This window comes from Trachymyrmex cornetzi, unplaced genomic scaffold (assembly GCF_001594075.2).
Source record: "Trachymyrmex cornetzi isolate Tcor2-1 unplaced genomic scaffold, Tcor1.1 scaffold108, whole genome shotgun sequence".
NCBI classification, from domain to species: domain Eukaryota; kingdom Metazoa; phylum Arthropoda; class Insecta; order Hymenoptera; family Formicidae; genus Trachymyrmex; species Trachymyrmex cornetzi.
Window position 1 is genome coordinate 151767 of NW_017295631.1, and position 881 is coordinate 152647.

The 881-nt window shown below is 38.7% G+C and overlaps 1 protein-coding gene across 1 annotated transcript in view; it reads left to right on the top strand.

Moving 5' to 3' along the window:
• Positions 1-6: 6 nt before the first annotated feature.
• Atf3 (Activating transcription factor 3) overlaps positions 7-881 on the top strand; it is a 38051-nt gene continuing 37176 nt past the window's right edge. The window contains exon 1 of the mRNA XM_018506652.1: positions 7-110. The gene's annotated coding sequence lies outside the window, so the exon portion shown is untranslated. The remainder of the gene's footprint in view (positions 111-881) is intronic.

Consider the following 881-nt stretch of genomic DNA (forward strand, 5'->3'; position numbering starts at 1 on the left):
GGCGGCCGACGGAGGAGGTTAAGTGGATTATCTCGAACGGCGAGCGGATTTAAGTGCGTGCGCAGTGCGCGAAGTGCGAACACGGCTTCCGGATACGGGACGCTGCGAAGGTAGGAATCCGATACGCAGTGTTATCGCGCTTTTAAAATTGGAATGTCTATATCCCTTTCTTAGTCTGTAAAATAAATGCAATAAAACTTCCGTCGGAATAAACCGACCGCGAGAGGAGGTAACTGCGGAAGGAAGGAAAATTATTCTTGCGTCAAATTCGGAGCACGTGTTTGCCGTAATAAACACGATTCTGTTCGCAATAAACACAGATATATTCTCGGGTCGCGACTGAAATTGGTGGACAGATTGCGAATTGTTTCGCGACTTTTGGCCAGATGCGGATTTGGTCGAAGTGCGCCGCCGAGAACGGCGTGAAGTACGCAACGTACGACGTGACGTTGCGCACGCGAAACGATCGAAGTGCGCGTGTTCGATAACATCGCGCGATCCGTTCAATGTAATCGCACTATTTGTGTTTTTTTTTTTCGATTTCCTAATATTATCGGAAGCTCTAATCTTTCTCTAACTCCGCGTAGAAATAAAGATGCTGAGATAATCTATTACTATAGTCTTGGCCGTGTCATATACGACATCCTTATTACATTTTCTTGGATAAGTTGGTAATAAAAGCTAAAAGAGGAAAATATATTGAAATTGTTATAAAAATAAATATTATTTTTTAATCAAATTGTTTTTTTTTTTCATTTCATGTAAAATATTTACGTCAATTTGTAGGAATAAATTATATTATATATATTATACTATACATTGAAAAAAATGTGCTAAATTTTGTACCATATTTCTTTGAATAGTATTTACAATAAATAAAT